The following is an 8,858-nucleotide window of genomic DNA, read 5'->3' on the forward strand; positions in this document are numbered from 1 at the left end:
CACATTGACCTTTTTGTTCCCCAAGTATAGATGTGTGTGTGTGTACGTGAAGTGGGGGAGAGAGAAAAATTCCTTATCCCATAGCTCAACTGAAGTAAACTGGAATTTTCAAAAGGGGCTCTCCAAAATACAAAACGAAAAACAAAATTGTAACAACAACGACAAATAGTAACAAAATCATAGAAACAGTCTTTTTTACAGTGCACATTTTTTAACTACCACACAAATTTGGTCTAACCACAGATAGATTTGGCTGATTTAATTTCAGGGTATTACAGGCCCTTGGTTCTTGCTTTCACTACTCTGTATACCCCAGATGCCATAAGCCTAATTTGAAGAATATTCACTCTGGAATCTTTGTGCTGGTAATCTCTGTGGGCCACCTCGATGTTTCCTCGGATTTCAGACTGCCCTGACTTGCATCTGGACAGCTACCCCAGCATAAATACCCAAGTTCTGACTTTCTGTGCCTTGAGAAAAACTCTTTTACCCTTTGGCAAGTCACCGTGACTTTGGCAACTCCCCCCCAAACTTCCTCCCAAAATTTGAACATGTTCACTAAGCAGATTCTAAGGGAAACCAAACACTTACATAAAAAAACATTTCAAGCTCTCTCCAGGCATTCATGTTCATATACATATTTTAGAGTCTAGAGACCTCATAGCCTCAAACGAGAAGCATCACCTCCCAGAAACCTCTTTCCTTATGTAATTCTCTGCCAACTTCTTCCCTTGCACTCCTTGTTCTTCACCCAACACCAACAGCCACAGATTTCTTAGGCCACCTACCCTCATCTGGCACTCTTATTAAGTTCCTCTCTGAAAAGAGTACTCTTAATTTTCAGTTAATTTGAAAAAGCAGAAAAGATTGACATCTCCAACCTTTTTAAGAAGAAGCTGACAATTCTTCCTTGTTTCTCAGATCCTTCAGGTAGCCTCCCTCAGAGTTGTTGCAAAAATCTATATATTACAATTAGGCGGTGTTAAAATGTGCTTATAAAAAAATGCACATCTAGTAAGAAAAGGTCATTCTCTTATGCTTTCTGGGTTTTTTTTTTAATTAATCCAATCAACTTACTTAAAATATTAACTTTTTTTCTTGATATATTTTGCCCCCTTCTCTTCTTTCTTTTTAAAGAAGATAGCAGCCTCTGTAATTCATTGCTTCGGGGAAGGCAGGCCAAGGAGTATCTTGAAAGTCTTTCTTACTTTGAAATTTCAAAAGCCAAAACCCAGTGGAGAATTTAGAGAGTTCACAAACATCAACAGAGTGGCTTTGAAGAAGTATGATAGGGAAATTATTCACCCCAGACTGAAAATATATCCTGGCGAGGAGATCAAGGCAACGGCCACAACTTTTCAGAGTACACAGGTCTCTAAAGTCACCCTGCAAAACTTCTCGAACCCGACAGTGTTGCATGTAGGTAAGTGGAAGCAACAGAACGTCATGGGATCTGAGAAGACCATGCAGAGTAGGACCCTGGATTTCTTAACTTTGACATATGAACTGCATATCAGTGTCGATGCCAGCTTAGCATGTTCAAGTTCTCAGAACTGTGTATGGCACAGCTCTGTAGGATAGGAAATCCCCCAAAGGAACTGAGATCAAATTTTTCATACTAAATTAAATTACTTTTTTAAGAAACAAAAATTTGCCTTATTTTTTGTGACACTGAATTTGTAGAATGGGATTTATATTAATTTACTCCTATACCCTGTTTTTCAGATTACTTTTATGATATTCAAATACAAAGATCACACTTAAACTCCTATATCACTGGAATCTGTCAGAGGGTCTTAAATTTGATTAGTACTCAGTGTGAAAATTCAGTGATTAACATTATCAAATCAAAAAATCTTTGAACTTGAAGCATTAAAAAAATCTTTTATTCAAATCTCTTTATTTCACAGATGAGGAAACTAAAGCCCAGGAAGTTAAATTATCCGGGTTATACTATAACTTCATGTTTGTTTTCCTTCCAGAATAACCTTTATGTTCTAAAGGTTGATGGTCATATTGTCAGTCATCTTCTTGAACAGTGAGCCTCATTAACAGACACCTTAATAAAGTTACTTAAATGGATAATGCATATTTAAAATTGTCCTCCCAAATCCCACCCTAGTGTTCAAACTCCTTTTGGGAGTGCTCAGGACATTGGTCCAGATTATCTTCTATATTTTTACTGCTGTAAGAATGTCCACTTGTCTGGACCACTGGCTGATGATCTCCTGTGTGTGATTGTATCTTTTAGCCTTTCTCTCTATCTTCAGAAAAATTTCAAGTGCATCATTTTTGTCAGGATATATTCCACTCATGGATGTCTCTAGAGAGCATTAAAACTAGAAGATTGAAAAAGGCCCCAGGCCTTGAAGGAGATGTGGCTTTGCCAGATGGTGCTGAATTGTTAAACACCTTTGATAGAAATCAAGTGCATAGATCCATGTTGTTTCTAACTAGTATCACTTTGTCCTCAGAATGTAAATGTGTCCTGCATTTTTACATTTTCTTTTCTCGAGGCTGTGCCTGGCTTCATTTTAACCTGATTTAACCTTTACAAAAGGTAAAGTAGCCCACAAGAATTTGAAGAGGTAAGAAAAAAGACCAAAATGCTGTGAATTTGGGGTTTGCTTCCTCACCTTTTCCCTTCCCCTCTCTCTTCTTAGGTACGTTCCTAATATAAGCAATTTCCCCCAAATCTTCCAGTCTTCAAGAGTCTTTCTTCCCTTTAATATCTGTAAAAAATAACAAGAGTTGGGTGGTATCAGGGGAGAGATAAATAGGCAGAGCACAGAGGATTTTTAGGGCAGTGAAAACATTCTGAAGGGTTACTATAATGATGAATATATGTCATCATACCTTTGTCCAAACCCATAGACTCTACAACATCGAAAGTGAACTGTAATGTAAACTATGGATTTTAAGTGATTGTGATGTGTCAACATAGGTTTATCTTTGCCAAAAAAATATTCCACTCTGGTGAGTGATGTTGATAATGGGGGAGGCTCTGCACGTATGGGAGCAGGGAGTATATGAGAAATCTCTGTACCTTCTTCTCAACTTTGCTATAAACATAAACTGCTCTAAAAAAAAAAAAAAAAAAGTATTTTTTGATAATAAAAAATAAAATTAAAAGAAAAAAGGAGCCCCACAAGCACACCATAGTGGGAAATGCAGCCTCTCCATAACATTCCTTAGATTATTGACTCTAACTCTAACTTTGTATTTAAGTCTCAATCTCCCATTACGCTGTCTTGTGCACTGTAGCTACCTCTTCTCCGTATACTCAAGTGAAGACAGAGCTCCTCCTCCTACATTTTCAAGAGCACCATTAACTCAAGGGTATTGTATCTATTTTTACTAAAGACATGGGAATAATTGAGGGAGATAATGGAACAAAATTAGAAATAACTTTAAAATGAATATTTAGACATTTTTCTTTAAAAGTTCCGTAGTTATCACCACGAGAAAATTCTCAGTAGTTACCTGTTTTTCTTGGTCTTTATTTAGTAAAATTTGCTGTATCCCACTGTCGCTTTCTATCCTAATATCTGTCTACTCTCTACTACCTCCCTTAGGCTCCTTCAACTCATTTACCCCTTCCACGTGCCATATTAGAACCCCGAACTTCCTCCTTCTTAATCATGTAATATAATTTATTTTCACATTTATTTTATTCTCCACTCCAGACTAAGTTCTAAGACCTATTTTCATATAACCTAAAGTCCTGTTAACAAAATTTCTTAAACAAATAAGCCACATACTCCCATGACTAATGATCACATTCCTATGTGATGTAGGAACAGCAAAACGAATTCCTTTTCTAATAGTAACTGTTTTTTCCAAACGTGGAAGCTTTGAGACTCTTTGTGTCTCAGAGAGGCAGTCATTCCACAGGGATTCACAAGTGGAAGTACCTTCATTCCAGCAGTGTATTCCAGCTCAGGGATGATCAAGCCATCTTGAAAATGCTCCACCGTGATCTAGTTACAACTGTGCTTCCTAAAATAGGTCCTGCATAGTGGACCATAGTTCAAAACAGATGTCTTAGATGACTTTAAAAGCCATTATTTTTGTTTAAAACTGTCCTCCATTTTAGAAGTTTTGAGGTAGTTTATTAGAAGTCTGCAACAGAACCTTTAAAATAAGGTGGCATCCCCTCAAGCCTAGGCTTATGGTGCCAGAATAGTGTACAGTAAAACAATCATTTGAGTCATATGAGTCATTTGGCATCCCTAGGAAGCAAGCTTCTGACATGAGAGACATTGTTGGATGGAAGGTAAGTAATCTTTAGTAAGAAGTCGCCGTAAAAAAATGATTTTGTATGATGAGAAGTGATGATATCATCATACCCGTGAGAAGCTCCAGGGCTTCTAGTGACCTGCAGAAAGAATCTAAGGAAATCTTTGCATCAGTGAAAGGTAGCCAACTCCCAGACAACTTTAATGCTTTTGTTCCAAGTGATCATGGACAAGTGCATTCTGAGTGCATTATCACCTCTAGTACTTCCTGTTGCAAAGGGAATTATTGACTCATTCAGTTTACCTCTTTTATGAAGTAATTTAGAGCATTCTATGCACACTGAAATCAAGTAAGAGACTATGTTAAGTCACATCATTAAATGAGCTAGCTCTAATGGTGATGTTTTAACGCACGTATGCATTGACACTTGCGTCTCCTCCATTATCCTTTCTCAGGATGTTGGTGAAAAGTTGTCTCCTCACTCTTTGGTACAATGCCTATCACAGAGTAAGACTGTGTTTTCATGAATAGAATAATCTACTAACTTGGATTTGTTTTTATCAGTAGAATGATCACTGGGTGGCAGTTTTACCTGAACTAGTTTATAGATCAAGTACATGCTGTTTAGTTATATAAATCATTTGAATACTTTTCTTCATAGAAATGCTAATTTGTATGTTACCTAATTTTTCAAAAGGCATATTCACCATGAAAGAAAATTTTAATTCGAAATACAAAGTCAGTTATCAATTTTATTCTTTCTGATTTTAACTTATACCTAAAAGTCAAGAATATCACCAAAACAGCCAATGTTTGAACACAGCTGATTAAAATTAAAGTTTCCTAGAAGATCTTTTCTAGTAGAAAAAAAAGAACATTTACTTATTCTTTTCATTTTAAAAAATTATATTTTTTCTAAAAGTTAATGATCGACAAAACCAGAAATCAACTGGTTAGAACAACAGACTTTTGCCGTGATGGTCACAAGACTGCTTCTTCTGAACTTCAAAGGGACAGTACTCTTGGCCAAATATAAGTTTAAGTGCATCAATTAAACTGATGTAACTAGGATTAGTTTTCCAAACAAGAGACAAAGAAAAATTACTGCTTACACTGAACTTAGTGATATAAAGGCAATGATGAAACTTAAAAACATTGAAAAATGTCCTAATATTTTAGCCCACCTTCTACTGAGAGCCTGAGGGGTGAACTTTTTGGTGGTTGTTTGTTTTTGCCTAGGCAAGTGGAAACAAACGTGGTGGCAAACTTGCAAAGCAATGTATTTGTGCACTGTGATTCACGGAACCCAGTGTTTAAGGAACATTACTCTAGAGGGGAGACAGGGAGCAGGAACAGAAAGGACACAATATTAAAATGATAAAAGTTAATGTTCTCAAATGAGAGTTTCTCACTGCTTCAGTTAGTAAAATAAAATTACAACTTTTAAAATATATCAAACACACTTGATATAAACACATGAGCAAAATTGCATGGTGTAAAAAACCCACATCACTTGTAAACTAGAACTCATTGTTTATGCACTTGTATGAAAACATGACTCAGTGTTACTGTTACTGAATGGCTTTACCCTAATCTGTAATTGTATTTAGAAAAGTATATTGGTACAAGCATCATGGTTAAGTCAAGTTCTGCTTGAATTAATACTCAATACCTCAAGCTTGGATTGTAGTAACCTCCTGATTGTCTTCCAGTCTCTCCACTACAATAGATCCTCAGACCACTGCCAGAGTCATCTAATCTAACTGAAACAATGCTTACTCTAAAGTATGCTCATTGACTGGCTCCCCATTGTCTAATAAATAAAGTAAGAAGTCTTCATCCTGGCATTTGAGATTCTATACAATATGGCATCGATCTAACCCTCTAACTGATATGTGAGCCCTCCACTCCATCTGCACTGGTTTTCACACCTGTGCTGTTTCTCCAGATGTAACTGTGTTAGAAGTTTATGGAAAAACACAGCTCCTTGAAGAAACTTTCCTAATTTTTTCTTCTCACAATGATTTTTTTCTCCCTTTGAATTTCTAGAGCAGTTTCTCAAACTCAACACAACTGATATTTTGGTCCAGGTAATTTTTGTGTGGGAGGCTGTCCTGTGCACTGCAAGATGTTTAGTAGTATTCTTGGCCTCTACTCTATTGGTGACTCAAAAAAGTCACCCCCCAATACTGACAAGCAAAAATGTTTCCAGATATTGTAAATGTATGATAAGGGGGCAAAATTATCCCCAGTTGTGCCAGATCATTATTTTCTCTATCATTCATATTGGCATTTAAAAATATTTTGCACGTATGTTTCTTGCCTCTTAAGTTAGATAATTTTAGGACAAGTATTGTATCCTACCTTATTTTGAATCCCTAATAGAGCACTGTAGTGAATGCTCAATAAATATTTAAAATCTAAATTCTTAGTATATAAAAATTAGAAATGTGAAAGATCATTTGACCATTTTTAAAAAATATGGAAACTGAAAACCAGAAAATAAAGCTATTTTCTCAAAATCAATGTGTGTTGATAGGATAGTTCTCCTCCTCCCAATCAGATAGCATTAGCATTATAATACTGAAGAGGAAATTTCAGGATTTTCATTAAAAGCTAATCAGCTTTTTTGTTCTGCTTCTGTAAATGTGCTTGCTGCATGCAAGAGTTCATTGCAGAGCTCTTTTGCACCTTGTCCTACTTACCTTTTGCTCAACGAAGGTAACTGTTTGTATTGTTTGTACCCCTGCTTTCTGTAACAATTTTTTATGTCGCCAACTCGTGACAATTCCCTGGCCTTACCAATGTTACTGCTGTTTGTAATGGTTTGAATTCAAAATGACCAATTAGCTTGTGTAAAAATTCTGGTATATAAGCAATGTTATACCTGAGCCCACTGCCCAGATCTTCAGAGCACTAGCTCCTCTGGGACTGCGTGTTATAAACCTGAGTTCTTCTTTCTCTCTGAAAAACTGCTTGATGTTTTGTTGGACTGGTTTGGGATTTTCCCACAACATTTTATCTCTTCTCATTGAATCTATAATGAGAGACTTATTTTGGCATCAACATGAACAAACGATAGTCTATAGTTTTATTAAGGGTTCTTTATACGACTCTGCTTTAAAAATATGCATATGTTTTATTAATATGCTTATATTTTTATATATAATAAAATAAATTCTGAAGTTTACAGTATTAGAAAGAGACCTTGGAAATGTGGTTGAGAGATTAGAGTTTAGCATGTAGAGCTGTGTAATCTTTAGTGAGCTACTTAGCTTTATTGTGTCTCCCTATCTCATTTTTTAAATTCTTATTCCACTGAAAATAAAATAAACTTCTTGAAAGAGAGAACATTGTTCTGTTGCCACCATAACCTCTGTACCTGGAACAAAGTATGACATTCACTAAATATTTGCTGAATATTTGCTGTTCAACTGGGATACAGTAAGGGCTTACTTTAACTTATTCTGAGAAAAAAATGAGGTAAAATACTTTTTTTAGCCCTATAAAGTATAAAGTGTTAGACAAATTCAATATATTATTGTACTGTAAAATAACTAAAGAATTTAAAAGTTTAAAAATAGTGAAGTAAGAAATCATCATTAAAATTTGTAAGATATTGCTAAAGCAGTACTTTAGGGAAAATTTTTAGCATTAAATGCCTGAATTAGAAAAGGATGATTTGAATCAATAAACTCAACTTCCACATTAAGCACTTAGAAAAAGAACAACAAATAATATTCAAAGAAGAAAGGAAATAATAAAATCGGAGTAGAAGTCAATGAAATAATAAAACAGAAAATGAGGGAAAAAATCATGAAATCAAAAGCTGGTTCCCAAAAAGTTGCTCCACGTCTTATGTCATCAAGTAAATGCAAATTAAAACAATGAAATGTCACTATACACCCAGTAGAATGGACAAAATTTAGAGCACTGATAACACCAAATGCTGCAAGAATATGGAACAATATTCTTATCTATTGCTGGCGGTGAAAAATGGTGCAGACATTGAAAGATAGTTTGACACACTCTCACAAAACTAAACATACTCTTACCATACATTCCAGTAATTTCATTTCTTGGTATTTACCCAAAGGCGTTGAAAAGGTATGCCCACATAAAAATCTGCACAAAAATATTTATAACAACTTTATTTATAGTCCCAAAACTTGGACAAAATCAAGATGTCCTTGGGTAAGTAAGTGAATAGATAGATAAACTGTGGTACATTCAGACAATGAAATATTATTCAGCACTAAAAAGAAATGAGCCATCAAACTATGAAAAGACATGTAGCAAACGTAAATACATTTACTAAATGACAAAAGGCAATCACATACTATATGATTCCAGCTATATGACATGCTGGAAAAGGTAAAAGTGTAGAAAAGATCAGTGGTTGCCAGGGGTGGGTGTGGGAAGGAAAAGGCAGCATTGAATATTTTTAAGGGAGTAAAAATACTCTGTATGATAGCATAATAATGGATACATGTCATTATACCTTTATTCAAACCTGTAGTGTGTACAACACCCAGAACGAACCCTAAAGTAAACTAAGAACTTTGTATGATTGTGATGTGTCAATGTAGGTTCATTCTTGGTAAAAAAAAAAAAAAAGA

The 8,858-nt window shown here is 35.3% G+C and overlaps 1 long non-coding RNA gene across 1 annotated transcript in view; it reads left to right on the forward strand.

Annotated features, from left to right (window-relative positions):
* The first annotated feature begins 4,169 nt into the window (after nucleotides 1-4,169).
* Nucleotides 4,170-8,858, forward strand: part of LOC111737376 — a 13,266-nt gene continuing 8,577 nt past the window's right edge. The window contains exon 1 of the long non-coding RNA XR_002779422.1: nucleotides 4,170-4,276. This is a non-coding gene — a long non-coding RNA (uncharacterized LOC111737376). The remainder of the gene's footprint in view (nucleotides 4,277-8,858) is intronic.

The sequence above is a fragment of the Pteropus vampyrus genome, unplaced genomic scaffold (genome assembly GCF_000151845.1).
Source record: "Pteropus vampyrus isolate Shadow unplaced genomic scaffold, Pvam_2.0 Scaffold26, whole genome shotgun sequence".
NCBI lineage: Eukaryota > Metazoa > Chordata > Mammalia > Chiroptera > Pteropodidae > Pteropus > Pteropus vampyrus.